Consider the following 17,676-nt stretch of genomic DNA (forward strand, 5'->3'; position numbering starts at 1 on the left):
GAAAATTATTACTGGAAGAAATATATATTCTGTGCTCTCAGAAATGTTTTTTACCTGTAAATATTTGGTAATTTTGGTTTTAAGTGAGGCTAGTGCCGTTGTCTGGTTATTTTAACAGAGCCAGAAATAAAGAAATCCAGGTAAAGGGTTAAGAATTTTGGTACTAACTCTAACGGGCAACCCTGCAACATGTTTCTTAGTGGGAAGAGGAATCTTGCTAAGAAAAAGATGAATTAGAGCTATGCTTGAATATCAAGTAATGGAGATCTTATATGGATTATTATTATTTCCAATTACAAGGAATGTAATAAATTATTAAGGTTAATGAGATATGCTAGAAACTTTCTCATACTAAGTCTTTGAAATCTAGCTTGTGTTTTACATTTAAAGCACATGTTAATTTGGACTAGCCACATTTTAAGTTCTTAACAGCCGTGTGACTACCATATTGGATGCACACCTATATCTACAGCAACCTCAGTTGAACTTGTTACAAGCAACCAAGGTGGAAATACTTTTGCCAAAATTAAAGATTGAATGAGACCAATTAGTTTATGATTTTGAACTATTTATGTTTGTGTCTATCTCAGACATCTCTCAGATTGTGTAAATCATTGCTTTTGAAATGAGGTTTGCAGATTAATCTGCTAGCTGATAAAGAGGGAGGGGATCCTACAGGTTGATATTCCATCTGGATTGACTGGTAAGAAAAACAAGCAACAACCCAAAGGAAACTGGCAAAGATAAATAAGATAGAAATTCCAAGAACAACACTGGAGAGGGCCAAGGCAGCAGGTTGGAGCCATATCAATTTCAGGAAGACAGGAATATTAAACACAAAAAGAATTTAGCAACTGAAAAAGAAAAGAACTTCTGGGCAAAGAGTGTAGGTAGAGTTTTACCACAGTGATGAGGATAATATCAGTGTTGGCAAGCAAATAGTGCATCTCCTCTTTCCACGTCCCCAAAATGATATGTATATGACATTTTTCCTCTCAATTTTTCTGTTTTTATTAACATTTTATTTCCAGAAAAAAGGTAATTTTAGTTGGAGTTAAATAGAAAGTAAAATTAAATGGTCTTTTCAACATGTTGATCACTTGCATTGCCTACTGAGATTAGAATGTTAAGTCTTATTCCTAAATTTCTAATAGGTTTATTTTCTGCTTAGAATGTTTTCTAGATTATCTCTTGCTTGGCTCTGTTATTATTTGAAATGAGATCATAGAGAATGTTGTTAGCAGAGTATCTATTCCCATGCACTAATCAAGGCACATAAATCATGATAATTGACCTGGGCTTAGTATTGTTCCTCCTTCTAGTTAATTAGAAATATAATCATATAGTCATCACAACTAGATAAAAGAAGTAGAAAGCACTAATTGAATGATTATTTTGAATATTAGAGACTCAGTGTATAATACATAATCATGATTGGCTATTTGAGATAAAAGTCTGTGTTTACTTGAGTTTCAGAAACAGGATTTTGGGCACTAAAAGTTAAAATACATCTTCTTAAAATCAACTGACATTCTTGTAATTAAAATAACCTGGGTCTCTAGTCTCAAGGCTCAAGGTAGATACATGAGCTAAATAATGGGCTTCGAATGACTGGTTTCTCTCTTTCTAACATTTTCTAAAATAAAAGAAAGTGTATGTGTCTTGATAGTGTCATGAAGGGTACTCTTAATTCTTCCTTAATAATTTGAACTAAAGATCAGTTTAATAGGGTAAAGAAAGAATCCTACCTTTCTTTTTGCCATCTTTAACTTCAAACAAAGGTAATTGATGAAAAAAAAAAAGCTATCACCAAGCCCATAGTAAAATCATGTAAGTGACTTTCTTTAACTGATTTCAAATAAAATAAAAACAAAGAAATGGCTTGAGAATCAGAGTTATAAACTGCTCAGTGAAAGGTTTTTAAAAAGCTCAGCTACTATCTCACAGGATTTATTTAAAAAACGGAATTGGATATATGTAAAGTATTATACTGCACAACATAGAGCTTTATCTGTGGAACTGAATGTACTGTCTTTCCTTCACTTTTACAAACCTCTTTTTCTATGGTTACAAAATTGATTTCTGATCATGATATGAATCAGTCTGATGAGAAAATAAAACATACTTTATGTGTTTCTTCTTTTTAACTAAACTTATATTTTAAGATAATTATAGATTTATATGCAGTTGTAGAAACATAATACCCCATGTATGCTTTACTTAGTTTTGCCAGTGGTTACCATGTTGAAAACTATAGTGCAACATCACAATCAGGAAAATGTCATTGATGCAATCTACTAATTTTATTTAGAATTCCCCGTTTTTACATATACTTGTATAGGTATTTAGTTTTTATCACATATGTGGTTTGGTGTATCCACATGTGTAAGTCAAGATACAGAACAATTGCATTACCAAAAGTCCCTCATGTGAGCCTTTTATAACTACAACCATCTGATTCCACCCTACACTCCCATTTTGAATCCCTGGCAAGTCCTAATATCTTTTTCATCTCTGTGATTTTTTTATATCAAGAAGAAGGTTAAATAGACAGAATCATATAATATGTAACCCTGAGATTGACACATTTCCCTTGAGGATTTATCCACGTCGTTCTGCGAATTAGTAATTCATTCCCTTTTATTGCTGGGTAGTATTCCATGGTATGAATGTATCATAGTTTTCTTAAAACCATTCACCTGTTGAAAACCGTGTAATTTGTTTCCAGTCTTCTGGTATTGTAAATAAAGCTGCTATAAACACTTATCTATGGTTTTTTGTGTGTGTGATCTTTGTCTCTGTTTTGGAATACAAATGTAAATTTCTATGGACTTTTGCTGTGCTAACTTTATTTTCTTTAAAATTGTAAATTAAAAACGGTATGTAGATATCAGTAATATCATTGAAGGTGTTTAACAAAAATATGCTTTATAGTCCCCCAATTAAAAGTAGTTTTTAGATCAAATTTCCTTGAAAGAAAAGAGAGATGATTCTAGGGAAAACTCTCAGCAGATGGAGAATTTAAAATTTCATTTTCACTGGATTCAAGGAGAACCCAGGCCCTCTTTAACATTAAATTACCAGTGAGTTCTACTAGGGTAAGATGGGTACTCTCCCTGAGCGGTCTGCACCCAAGTGAACGAAGGCAAGGGAGTTGAGCCCTGCAAGACCATTTCTCTCGGCAACTTCTCCTGATCAGTCTTATCATTTCTCTTTTCTTAGGGGAAAGAGAATGAGGAATTGACATTGGATTGAGTGTTAAACTAATTGAGGTCCCTCCACTTTCCATGTGGGAGGACACATTAAGAGTTAGAAATGATCATTCCTACCCTTCAATGATATCGTAAAACCAAACATTAAAATGCAAAATGAGTGCCATTTTGGATCCTTTAGAATTAGTTAATGGTGTTTTTGAATACTAGGGAGCTCACGAAGGAGAGCGTGTTCCTATTTGTTCAGCTGAGGAACAAGACCTTGCTGAGGCAAAAGCTTTAATACCATTGATCAGAGACTTCAGTAAAAGTGACATATTCAGAACTTGCAGCAAAGAGAGTTCAATGTTTTCAGGGCATTCTTTGTGTTGTTAATAGGGTAGGGGATTCTGAAAACTACTTGAATAAGATAAAAGAGTATTGCTGTCCTCAAAAAAATTCAGAGAGGTGATGTATCTCCAAAGGAAAGTAAAGTTTAAAACTACAAATTCCACACAATACTCACTTGCTTTCTAATATCGCTCTATTCTTACAAACGAGTCAAAGGTTTGAATACTTCACTAAACTATAAAGCAGAGCTCATGATAGTAAATCAGGCAGACAACCATAAGCTTAACTCTGTGTCATTCTTTCTTCCGTTTTAAAGATAAAGCAATTCCTAGTCTCTGGTTCTGTCTACATGTTTAGGGTAGAGGCTGTAGATTGTTGCCCTTCAGAAGTAGGGACTGTTGGGTTTTTGTGTTAAGGTCATTTAAGTCACAAAAAACAGCAATTTCTCTCTCCCTCTGCAAATTAAACACACTCCCCGTCGTGTTGTAATGGATTTCAGTCCTTTGTAATTAAAGATCCAACTGTTCACCTCTTGAAACCAAGCACTTTTTACCACATTGTTGCTTCATTTATCTCTGAGGAAAGACATGGACCCACCCATTTACTACTGGAGTGACGCAGTGTGCTCTGTATTGCTGGCAGTAACACAGTAATAACAGTGAACAGCAGACGTTTTGGAAGAGAACCATTACCTTGACTCTCTAATGAGTTTTGTTTTTCAAGAGCTTTTCAGTAAAAGAGATTTACAATGGAAGAAACCTCAAAGTAAGATGACTGGCTCTTCAGAGAGTTATCCTTACTCAGAGTGATTAAAATACATCCTCTAGTTCTTTAGCTGGACTTTAAGTTGCCTTTTTTCCAGTATTTCCTTTTGCCTTCCATAGCAGAAATTTCATTTCTTACTTATTTTCTCCCCTTTCACTTCTGACTCATTCCATGTTCCCACACGACCCCATGACAAATTCTGCTTTGACTGTGTCCGATTCTGAGTTTCCCAGAAAGCAAAGCCTGAGGCAGAGGGAATAGGTGCTATTACTAAAGGATGTATGAGGGAGCAAGAAGGGAGGGATGTAGGAAAGCAGGAAGACTTAAGGTGAAGGTGCATTCAACACTGCTGTTTGTTGAGTGTAACTGGTTGCGAGAGCCACGGAAACAAGCCCCCAAGAAGCTGAAGAAAGTGGCTTGCAGCTAACTTGAGTAAAGGGGGAAAATTCATTCAGTGGGTCCTATCTCTGATTGTTCAAAGGTCACCCACCCCTTGGAGATTTCACTTCTAGTGATGCATGTATGGACATGTGCATCTTCTTGGTTCTCCTGGGGAAGTCAGCAAGGAAGGCCTGTGCTGAAGTAGGGATGCTGTCAGAGAATGTCTGCAAGAAGCCAGCCAGAGTTCATGCAGAGCTAGTTGTCACTGCAGCAGCTGGAATAGAGGACAGTTGAAGCCTGGAGGATCTGAAGAGCTGCCTGAGATGGGTCCATTGCACATTGCAATTGCTTCCTATAAATTGTCAGTCTGTGCAGAAGCACAAGTGAAACTTGTCTGTGCAATTGAGGACTCAAAATAGTCTTGGAAACATGGTCTTGGGACTATGTACTTACGTTGTAAGATACTGCTAATTCAATCCTGTTTGAGCAAGTAGAAAACAGATCATACATGTTTCATTCTTCATTCCCAATATGAAACATAAAGTTTGCCACAAAACAAATGCTCAACACAACTTTTAATAATAATGACTATGTGTGAATTACATTTTAGGACCACTAGAACTTACAAATTTAGTCATTAAAAGAATAAATCTAATATATTTTATGACACTAGTTGCTATAGCATGATAAATCAAAGTATTAGGTTTAGTCTTTGACATGCTGGGGTTATTTAAGAAGTCTGCTCTTAATTGTCATTTCAACTTAGAAATTGCTGGAGACTGTGTGTCCATTTCTGTCTGACTTGTCTGGCTTGTTTAAGCTCAAAGTCGTAGACATGGAGCGATTTATCTAATATGGGCTTGAAGCCACTTTCGATAGATAGCTCAGAGAATAGCCACCTGTGCTTTTTTGTATTGAGCTGCCTCAGGGACTCTTATCTAAAATGGTTCACTAAGAACCCTAAGCTATTATAGACAAACAGAATGTAAAAAAAATAATCAATTAAGTAAGTAAAAGCAATATTACATTGGGCCAAGTTTATTTGGCTTTCTTTATTACAGTTTTTCCTGCTGACTATTTATTGTTTTTTGTTTGAAAGGGAAGTGAATTATGCATAGACTGAATCTTAGGAAATATTTAGCTGTTAGATATTTAAAACATAAATCCATATTGCTGTAGAAATATTAATTCACATTCTTGATTAAATTATAACCAAATGATTTGCATCGCCTTCTAGTAAAATTCAAGCAACTGATTTCTTTCAAGTCTGATAACAATGCCTTTTAGTTAGATCTTTTGTGCTTTTTTAACATTTTCTTTTGCAAAATACATCTCATGTTGTTAGAGATAAAAGGATTTTAAAACCATATTTGAATAAAGTTTAAGATGAATGTCTTTATATATCCAGTAGCAGAAATGAAAAAAACAAACAAACAATTTTGTACTCCTAAATCTTCATTTAAAGACTTAATTGTCCATAAAATCTGCAGAACTCACCTATCCAGTTAATAGGAAGATTACTTTCTTGTTTTTCTTAATTGTTGTTTTAGAAATAAAAGACTGGAAACGAGCTTGCATTTTGATGAAACATGAGCACTCAGAATGAGTATTCATGGGTCCACTGCCTCACTTGTCCTAGTATCTACATCATTTAGTGGAGGGACATTGAAGTATATTTTCCCACCGTTTGACTCTGGGTTCTACCACAGAACCAAGAGAAATAGCTGGGGGTCACTATGTCTGTCCAAACCTGGGAAAGCACATACAATAGGTCTTAATATATTTCTGCTTTCCTTTTTGTGCCTCTGACACTGCCTTGAGGAGAATGTGTGCAGATGAGGCCACTGGCTCCAGGAAAAAGATGAAAAACACAAGGAACAAAGCTGTTCATCCCCACTCCTCCACCTGAGCCACACACTGGCAAGCTGGCCAAGATCTGCAGAGCCCAGCCCAGTCTAGATGAGATGATACCTCTACCACCCAGTGAATCCACAAACGTATAAGCTATTAATATAAGGCAAATAATTCTTATTTAAAACTATTACGTTTGGGGATAGAGAACTGATATAGTATGTACGTGTTTGCTACCCACAGTCATGAACTACCTTTAAAATACAAACATTGTCAGTATGTTTAATAATATTTCTGCAAAAATTTTAGCTAATATTTGCCCTGTAGCTATGATATGACTAGCAACAGAGAAATACTACTCTCCTTCCTTTACTGAAGGATTCTTTAGAATGTACATATTCAGATGGTACCAAAATCAATTCAATTTCATTTCATCCCATGAGGAATTTGAAAGTGCTATCCTTCACAGTAGCTTGTACCTCCTTAGCAAAATTTTGCAAGTTTACACAGAGCATTTGTGGTATAACATTATCCACAGTGTTGGTTTCCATTAATCAGTCTACCTTATTTATTACATATTTATTGAATACCTGCTTTCTCTAGATCTAAAAATATAAATGTGAAGGGGACAGCCACTACCCTTAAGAATAATACTGTATCACTAGAGAAATCAAATCTAAGTTAACTTTTATAGAAGTATATGAGAAATATGAAAACTTGATGTCATTTTGGAGAGTGTTTAAGTAGATATGTTTAGAGGCTGAGAAGGGTGATTTTTTCAAAAGATATTTGACATGGTAGTTGTTTTTATGTAGACTGAATTGATTTCCCTTTTTAAAAACTATAAGAGAAGATGTATGTCCTAGATTTCAATTTTAATACTATTGAAATTTTTCAGCAACATTTTTTTAAACCACCATACAAAATCATCACAAATTTAAAAAAAATCAAAATTTTCCTTTTTTAAATTCACTTTTTCCTGTATTCATTTGATGTGTCTTCCCTTGAAGTCAACCTATTTCAAGACCTAAAAAAATGTCTTGTTCATTGTAGAGTCTCAGAAATTATTTCCCAAATGAGTATATCATTAAATATCATTTCATTTATAGGATACCTAGATTTGACTACAGTGCAATGTTTTTAAAGAACTGTTTTAGGGCTGCAAATGTGAAAAACATATGCTACAAGAAACTGTGCCCAGATCTCAGGGAGTGAAGCCAATGTTCCCTTTTTAATATTTGCCAGTGTTAATTGCTAATCAGAAATGGCATCAACTAATTCCTCAGGCACGCTTCTGGTCCTTGTTTTATCTGGTGCTGGGTCATGGTACATTTAACTGGGGCACAGTCCTGGGAAAACCTTTATTCCTAGCCCTCATCTAAATTGTAGATAAAAAGAAACTCCCTATTTCCCAAGCCAAGATAGCAGAGCCTCACACCATCTCTCCTATGATAGAAGCAGAGAGAGGATAGTGTGGATGTTAGAATTTGGTGCTTCAGCATCAGGTTACCTGAATTCAGATCCAGTCTCCACCATTCACTCTTTGTAGCCCTAAGTAAATTATTTAATATTCTGTTCCGGCTGGGCGTGGTGGCTCACACCTGTAATCCCAGCACTTTGGGAGGCCGAGGTGGGCGGATCACGAGGTCAGGAGATCGAGACCATCTTGACCAACATGGTGAAACCCCGTCTTCGCTAAAATACAAAAAATTAGCTGGGCATGGTGACATGCACCAGTAGCCCCAGCTACTCGGGAGGCTGAGGCAGGGGAATCGCTTCAACCCAGTGGGCGGAGGTTGCAGTGAGCCAAGATCGCGCCACTGCACTCCAGTCTGGCGACAGAGCAGGACTCCGTCTCAAAAAAAAAAAAAGAAAGAAAGAAAAAAAAAAAGATCTAAACCTCTAGGTTGTTATGAGGCTTTAATGATTTCACACATTCGCACATATAAGGCTATGGTTGGTTCACCGAGTTGACACTCCACAAAAGCAAGCTGTGATTTTTTTCCCTCCCCTATTCCCTCACTGGGGCCCCCAACTTCCACTTTCATTCTTGGATTTCCTGCTTTTTGTCAGTATACTGCTTGGAAAATCAGTTATATCTCTATGGCTGCGGGTGAGTACTTTTCAATCGTTCATCTCTATCAGCTCTTTCTTTGGTACATCAACAGCAAACAGAGCATATCTTCCTTGTATAAAGGCTGATAGGGCTGGGGGCAGTGGCTCACGCCTGTACTCCCAGCACTTTTGGAGGCCAAGGTGAGAGGTTTGCTTGAGTCCGGGAGTTCAAGACCAACCTGGGCAACATAGCCAAACCCCCGTCTCTACAAAAAATTAAAAATGTTAGCCGGGCATGATAGTGTGCGCACCTATGGTCCTAGTTACTCAGAAGGCTGAGGTGGGAGGATCATTTGAGCCTGGGAGGTCCAGGCTGCAGTGAGCTATAATTGTGCTACTGCTCTGCAGTCTAGGTAACAGAGGGAGACACTATATCAATGAAAAAAAAAAAAAAGACCTCTGTAAATAGTTTTACTTTCTGAGTAGCGAATGGGGCCCCATATGCAAAGAGGACCTAGCCTGCCTTCTGTGATGTTTTCTTGTCGACAACCTCACCATCTTAAACACTGGGAGTGCTTACTAAGAATTTATGGCTTATGGAAGTGGTCAGAGTATTTTGTAATATAATTCAGCTGCAGAGACTCAGAAACAATGCACTCTTTCAAGTAAATGTTGCCTTCTTCATTTGTAGGGATAGACTCTGGAGACTCCGGTGAAAAGAAAACATAATTTGCCTGGATGCAAAATGCTTCAGTCTGTTCTTTCCTCTAAACATCTCCCACTTTCAATGCTCTATTTTATTACACCAGGGAAGAAAACTCAATTGTGTGCTATTGTGACTTTTGTGGCTACATTCTCAATTTGCTGTCTTTGTTCCTGGGCGAGGGGAGGTCTGTGTCTTATGACAGAAGCAGTGGGGACTCACTAGGGTGCTTCATGGGGCAAATAGTAAAATCCCCAAGGCCTAAATCCTACAAATGAATGGTTTTTGTATGCTAGGCTGACACACAAAACGTATTCTGAGCCAAATATTTTTTTTTCTCATATAGTAATGGCTTAAAAGGCATAAAGTACCTTTTTCTCAAAATCACATGTTGTTGATGATGATAGGAAAAGATCCTGAGGATGTGGAATATATCCTATAGGGCTGTCACAAGTAACTCTGTGGTCCAAAATATATTCTCTGGGCAAGTGTTGAGGCCCTGAGGGCGTCAGAAGCATGAAAACCGAAATGCTGTTTCTTTAACACAGGGCATAAGAGAATCATATTTTCATAACCTTTCTAAATTTCCTGCATTAATTTGTGTTAGCATCCCAAACTGAAGGAACAATTAATAGGTTTGTATCTTCGGATAGAACTCAAATGATTAACAGCTTGAAATCCAAAAATCTGTCCTTGCTGATACTGGTTGGAGGCATTTTACCTGGTTGGTGGCCAGAACCTCTATTACATTTTGTCACAGATCATAAAATGGGCCTCAGTGCCCTGGATCCACAACATACAGTGGATGGAATATATTAATAGAATAAAAATAGCATCTGACAATTCCATTTTCTGGGAATAATCTCATTGCAATATTTTCTTCATTATTAAACACTTTGGTAAACAATGTGAACACTTAAAGAAGATATGCGTGGAACTAAAAAAAATGTGTTTTAATTGTGCAGTGTGCGTATGCATGCATGTGAGAACACACACACTCCAATTCTTTTTCTATCATTTTATTGCAATTGCTGCTTTTATTTTATTTATTTATTTTTTGAGACAGAGTTTTGCTCTTGTTTCCCAGGCTAGAGTGCCGTGGCTCACTGCAACCTGCACCTCCCAGGTTCAAGAGATTCTCCTTCCTCGGTCTCCTGAGTAGCTGGGATTACAGACATGTGTCACTGCGCCCGGCTAAGTTTTGTATTTTTTGTAGAGAGGGGATTTCGCCATGTTGGCCAAGATGGTCTTGAACTCCTAACCTCAGGTGATCCACACGTCTTGGCCTCCCAAAGTGCTGGGACTACAGGCGTGAGCCACCATGCCTGGCTGCTCTTTTGTTTTAATTTTACTATCTTCCATTCAAAAATATGAAGGACAAATAAGTGTTCCTATTAGAAGCATTGTGATAAATACAAAAAATGAGTATGGATATCATTAGCACAGATTCCTAACAACTGCAGAATAGTTCCATCTTTATTCCTTCTAGAATCTGAAATTGATCCCCATACACAATGCAAGAAAAAGAGTGGTGCAGACCTAAAAATAGGACAACCAAATGCACAATAGCTCTAAAAAAAACCTACCTGTTTTAATAAAGTTTTAATGGAGTTTCAAAAAATAAGCCTAATATATTCAGTATAAATAATGCATCTTTCTAATATGAAACATACACATCACCAAGAAATTTTATCTGGGTCATTTGCATAAAAATTTAACATGCACATTATTGAGATACATGAATAGGTATTTAACAATATGTATTGATAGATAAAAAACTGTCAAAATGCTTCAGATATGTTGTAGTTTGTTGTCTTATGAAGCTACTGTCATCTGCCAGTGCATGTTTCTCATTATTTCTAGACATTCGCTAAGCAAGTGGGTCACTAGCACTGCTTAAAAGAGCCCCTGTGTGAATTCAACCTAAGTTTCCTTTAAATAAACTACCTTTCGTTATGTTCCATTATGCCATTCTTGAAAATTCTCTTAATGGACTCATCTTTAAAGACAATTGATGAAAACAGGCACAGCCAGTTGCTATGATGTTGGCTGCTGAGGAGATATTAGTGTGTGTGGTTATAAACTTACCCCCCCCCCCCATCCTTGCTGGCCTTGCTTTATCACAAGTGCAAGAAAGGAAAATCTATATTACAGCAAAGCAATGTTCAGTAAAATTTGATACTTTCTCAGCCTGAGAATTAAATAACAAGTTATAGATAACCATATTATATAAATTAATAAGGTAAGATAATACAGCTTTGGAAATGGTTCAATCTTTAATTGAAAGAGCACAGGTAGAATTCAGTAATTTTATTTTTCTTCAAGTTAAATGCTTATTCTTGAGAAAAATGCAAAGGGAGAGATCATTAGCTTAACAAAAGGAATAAGATTATACACAAGCTCTTAAGGCAACAATTTATCAAGGCCTCATTTCCTGGGCTTCTCTGCTCTAACTGCCTATGTGGACTTACTATACAACAAAAGCAACAGTTACCCATTTAGCAAAGGCTGACTACTCGATGCAGCTTGGGAACAAAAGAGCACCCATCATCAAAGCAGCTCATTCTGAGGTTCCAGGGAACAGGCAGAGCTGAGAGGTAGAAAAATCTGGATGCAAATTCTAGGGTTTGGCTTATAGACTCTGAATGTGAAGCACTGCAAATTAACTAAAGGAAGTTTTATTATTAGAAAAAAAACATTTTGGAAAAATGGTATTCTGGGATTCATGTTGTTCTAATGCCCTCCCCTCACCTATTATGCCAATTTAACAAGATGTGAAAGGCAAAAATAACGCAGCTCAGTTCCTCTGATATATGATCAGGTGGAACAGGGGCCAAGAGCCATCTTCCCCAGGAGAAGGCCAGAGTGAGCTGGACTCTGAGTACTCAGGTACTCACTGTCCCCAGAATGTATCATAAGCAATAAAACAGTGAACACACTGCACTGTCTTTCCTTTCTTCCCATTAAAAATGGGAGTATTCATCATGGTTTATCAGTTGTCCCATTGTCATTGTATATTAGATGTGTTAGGTGGGGGCATCAATAAGGTAATCATTTGGCTGTAGGTAACTAAACAATGAGGAGCCAATGGTGGATCTCATAGAAAGAAATGCACGTCACCCAGGGTCTTGGACAGAGACCTGGGACAATGCATGGGCCAGACCTCAGCAGGATTACTAGCTGATGCATGTGGGGGAGTTGCATGATTCAACTTCCGAATTCAGGATTCAACTTCAGACTTCAGGATTATTTTTAATGTCATATATAGGAGAATGGTGTGTCTGTGTGTGGTATGTGTGTGTAGATGTGAAGAAGGCAAGCATAAAATGGAATTGCAGTTTTGTCTGCTGCTGAACTTTTTTTTCCCTTTGAGAACTCTTATGTGATATTTGTGGGACTGTCCATCACATGGACTGGCCCCATGGGCCCCTGAGGTCAACTGTGCAAATCATGGCATGCCACCCCTGAACACATTGATCCATATGTGGATGGGCACAAGAAGAGCCATCCGCAGACTTAAGGAGACTGACATGGGAACATGGGAGCAGGAAGGTGCCAGGATTATCTCCCAGCTGCAGAGAGATGGCCTTGAGAGTGAAAGAGAGGTTTAAAGGTTCAAGAAATTTAGCCATACTCCATGCCTTATCTAGGCCTTGAGATTTCCAGGGTTATGCACCAGTAAATTATCTGCCATATTATTTCACTATTGCTGCTGTAACACATTATCACAAACTTAGTGACTTAATACAACATACATTTATCTTACAGTTCTGGAGGTAGGAAGTCTGAAATTGGTCTTGCATGGCTAAAATAAAAGTGTCAGCAGAATTCTGTTCTTTCTGGAGGGTCTAAGGGAAAATCCATTTCCTTGTCTTTTCTAGTTTCTGGAGATTAGGGCTCATGGACCTTCCTCTACCTTCAAAATTAGTCATTTAGCATCTTCAAATTTCTCTCTCTCTTTGCTTCCAATGTTTTATTCCCCTCCCTGACTCTGACCCTCCTACATTCTTCTTGTGATATGACCATTGTGATTATCTTGGGTTCATTCATTTAATCCAGAATAATTTTGTCGTTTCAAGATCCTTAATTTAATCAGGGTTTGGAAGTCCCTTTTGCCATGACAGGTTCCAGAGATTTGAAGAACAAGGACATACTTAGGGGAGCATTGTTCAGCCTTCCACATCTGTCTTCAGCTGGTTTGAATTGGGATTTTGTCACTTTTATCCAGGAGAATCCTGATTGAGACACAATGATTCTGCTTTTTAATTTCCCTTAGAGGTCAAATAACTATTAATAATATATCCCCTCCTTCATTCAGTACACAGTGTAAATTTTAGGAAGCAGAGATATTGAGAAGAAATGACACTGGAATGTGAATTATTTGTCTTTTAATCCTCACTAGAGCAATATATATGTTTACTTTTCAGATTTGGTTCACTCATTTATGATACGCAGATAGCAACTCCTGCTTTGCCTGATTCACAAGGTGATTGTGAAAATCGAATAAAATAAAAAACACTAAATTCATACTGCATGCATAAGGAACTTTTATTATTTTATCTCACTTAGGTGTCATCTTTTAGAATAATTATTCATTCACTGACTAATTTTTTTAAATCAGAGAGATAAATTGAATGTATTTGCTGTGTACAACATGATGTTTTGAAATGTATATACGTGGTGAAATGACTAAATCTTGCTAATTAGCATGTACGTTACCCCTCATAGTTGTCATTTTTGTGGTGAAAATAATTTACACCCACTCTCTTAGCATTTTCCAAGAACATATTATCAACTAAAGTCACCTTGGTGTATAATAGATTTCTTGAACCTATTCCCTGCCCTCAACTTCTGAGATCAACTTTTTTAGGTTTCACATATGTGTGACATTATGTGGTATTTGTCTTTCTATGCGTGGCTTACTTCATTTTACATAATGGCTTATAGATTCAGCCATGCTGTCACAAATAACAGGATTTTTTTTATGGCAGAATAATATTCCATTATGCACATATGTTCCATATTTTATCCATTCATCCATTGGGAGACAGGTTTATTCTGTATGTTGGCTTTTGTGAATCATGCTGCAATGAACATGGGAGTGCAGATGTCTCTTTGACATACTGATTTTATTTCCTTTAGATATAGCCTATATACCCCGCAGTGAGATTGTTGAATAATATGGTAATTCTATTTTTAATTGTTTGAAGAACCTCCATAGTGCTTTCCATAATGGCAGTGCTAATTGATGAATACATTCCTACCAGCAGTGTACAAGTGTTCTCTTTTCTCCACATTTTTGCTAACACTTATCATTTATGTATTTGATAATAGCCATTCTAACAGGTGTGAGGTGAAGTCTCATTGTGGTTTTAATTTGCATTTCTTTGATCACACTGATGTTGAGCACATTTGCATATAAGTACCTATTGACCATTTTTATGCTTTCTTTTGGAAAAAAGTCCATTCAGTTCCTTTGTCTATTTTTTAATTGGGTAATTTGTTTTCTTATTATTAAGTCCTTTGAGTTATTTATAGATTTTTGATATTAACCCCTTATCACATGTACATATAGTTTGCATATATTTTCATCTGTTCTGTAGGTTGTCTCTTCACTTTGTTGATTGTCTCCTTTTTGTACAGAAGCTTTTTTATTTGATGTAATCCCATTTATCTATTTTTCCTTTTGTTACCTATACTTTTGGAGTCATCCAAAAAGTCACTCTCCAGACCAATGTCATGTAGCTTTCCCTCTATGATTTCTTGTAGTTTCATAGCTTTGGGTCTTACATTTAAGTCGTTGATCCACTTTGAGTTGATTTTTGTATATGGTATAGGATAAGGGTCTAATTTCATTCTTCTGATTTTGGAAATCCAATTTTCCAAACACCATTTATTGAAGAGACTGTCTTTCCTTGTTGTATGTTATTAATGTTTTTGTTGAAAAATCAGGTGGCTGTAAATGCATGGATTTATTTCTGGGCTTCCCATTCTGTTCCATTGGTATATGTGTCTGTTTTTATGACAGTACCATGCTATTTTGGTTTCTATAGCTTTGTAGTATATTTTGAAACACACACTAATATTAACTGCAGCTTTTGAACATGGATCTTGCTATTATTACTTTTACGTGTTTCCTTTGTCTAATTAAAAAAAAAGATATGCAGGTGTCCTCAGGTTAAAGAAAAGAGAGAATAGGAAATTTCCTCCTTTCCTCTGCCTCAAAATCCATTGGGTAAAAAGCTAAACAAGAGAAAACAGAGGAAAAAATCACTTTTTCATGGAAGTAGGAAAATGAACACATCCCAACACTACAAATGAGGAAAATGTATTGAATATTGTGAAATTTGCTTAGAGAGAAGTGAGTATGTGGGGAGCCAAAACATTCTCTTCCCGATATCAGGAGGCTTAAGATTCCCTTCACATCCTGTGACTGAATTCAGGATGACTATTTTTTGTTTCTTTCAGAGAAACGGGATACAGGAATGTGACTAGACTATAGATGAGATGGGAAATGTCTCTGTAGAGATTAACAGAAGAAGAGATGCTGATGAAGGAAAATCATGCTGCAGCACATTTTATAATCTACAACTTATTTTATAATCTAAAAGGCTAGGGCTGCTTGCCCTAAGAGGGTAGGAAGGTAGATAACAGTTGCCAGGACAAAGTTAATATACAGAAATTTGCTCTGAGAACACTGGTGTCATGCATGCTAAAACTGAAGGGAGACATACCCCAAAGACAGAATACATAACAGTTTTGATGAGAGTGTGTCTGACATGGTAACACAGCATATCCAAATTTGTTATGGAAGCCTGTATGAGAATATAGATGAGAAATGATCTGGTGAAAACCAATCAGAAAAGCACTAGCATGGTGGAGCACAGTTGTCCCACCCTCACCAGCCAAAAGAGATGATAAATTAAAATATAGAAAGAAAAAGAATGTACACCATAAAAATATTGCTCAGTGAAGAAGAGGGACAGGTCATCAAAATAATTTACATAAACAAAATCTCCCTAAATAAATTCCTTAAAGAAGAGACCAAAGCATTTAAAGAAAAGGCTATGTGACAAAGTACACTGACAAAACAATTAATATATTTTGGAGGTGAATTCAATCTTTCTGTCTCTCAAAGTAATTCTCAAACATAACATTGAGCATCATTTTTCCCTTGAAACAGAGCTTGAATTTGTGCTGTAAAAAGGCATGTCTTGTCTTGAGTTGTACTATGAAAAGGTACATTTTGGCCTACAGAAAAAAGTTAATGTCAAATTTTATTGGTATCATTTTAAAAGGTAGGTTTCATTATTAGTCAGATGGGATGAAGCCAACTGATAGGAGATAACTACTTTTGAATAGTTTGTTTCCTATAGTTCCTGAGAAGAGGGGGCATGCTATTCCATGTAGGGTCACATGGAATTCCATATCAAGCCACATGGAGAAGCATATGGCCCAGGGCCAATCAGGTGGCAGAGGGAGTGAGGGGAAAATGTGAGCAAGAGTCCCCATTGTGGTTTCTGCGAAAAAGAACAGCTAAGACAGCTAAGACAGGGTAAGCGGGCTTTGGACTGGCTAGTTTGAATAGTTTCCACTCTGAGTGTAGGAGCGGCCCCTAGTTGTCTGGGACCTGGTCCTAGGGAATACTGGCCTGAATGTGAGAGCCCTTTGAGAGCTTGATAAAGGAGGTGGCTGGGGTATGGGTTTTGGACTGGTTGGTTTGCATATTATAGACACATTGCCAGATGAGATGTTTGCTATTTCTAGGAATCACCTAACCCTAAAAGGGGCAGTGTCTACCAGGACGTGAGAGCTTATAGAAGTCAAAGCGTCAAAAATTAAGAAATAAAAAAAAAACCAAGATTAATACAGTATGTAGTAGGAGGGCTCTTAATAAAGTACTTATTGCAAACCAAAAAAATTACTGATAGCACAATATGGTGACTATGGCCTATAATAATGTAATTGTATAGTTTTAAAAAACTTAAAGAGTGTAATTGGATTGTTTGTAACTCAATAAATACTTGAGGGAATGGAAACTCCATTCTCCATGATGTGCTTATTTCACATTGCATGCCTGTAGCAAAACATTCATGTACCCCATAATTATATATACCTAGTATGTACTCACAAAAATTTTTAGAAATAATTTTCAAAAATTAAAAAATAAAACAAAAATTTTGCCATGCTGTCAATATTGTTATTTATTACGCACAGCATGTAATATTTATTTAATTAAAGCCTGCTATAATTATGCTGTATATCAGTCATGAGTTACAGGGGAATATACTTTTGATAATTTCATGCCATAGTGTTCAAAAGAAGTTGTTTTTTCTTCAAATTAGATATTCTATGAATGCTCCGTTGAAAATTTTTACC

Source organism: Macaca fascicularis, chromosome 20, assembly GCF_037993035.2.
Source record: "Macaca fascicularis isolate 582-1 chromosome 20, T2T-MFA8v1.1".
Lineage (NCBI taxonomy): Eukaryota > Metazoa > Chordata > Mammalia > Primates > Cercopithecidae > Macaca > Macaca fascicularis.